This window comes from Austrofundulus limnaeus, unplaced genomic scaffold (assembly GCF_001266775.1).
Source record: "Austrofundulus limnaeus strain Quisiro unplaced genomic scaffold, Austrofundulus_limnaeus-1.0 Scaffold470, whole genome shotgun sequence".
NCBI classification, from domain to species: Eukaryota; Metazoa; Chordata; class Actinopteri; order Cyprinodontiformes; family Rivulidae; genus Austrofundulus; species Austrofundulus limnaeus.
In genome coordinates this window covers 433,466-433,689 of record NW_013952872.1, presented here as the reverse complement: position 1 = coordinate 433,689, position 224 = coordinate 433,466, and positions in this window count along the sequence as shown.

Below are 224 nucleotides of genomic sequence, written 5' to 3'. Positions count from 1 at the left end.
GCTTCTTGTGTGTGTATTTTATCCTGGATCTTGCCTGTCAGGCACAGTTACATTTGTAATTAACCCAATCATTACAACAGCACTTGACCTTTTTACAGAAAGTAAWGCACATGCTCAGTACRCATTTTGCAGTGCATTGTGGTCTAGATCAGTGGTTCCCAAACTTTATCTTCTGACCCACAAAATATTCATGGCAAAAACTTGTGACCCCAAATATTACTGGT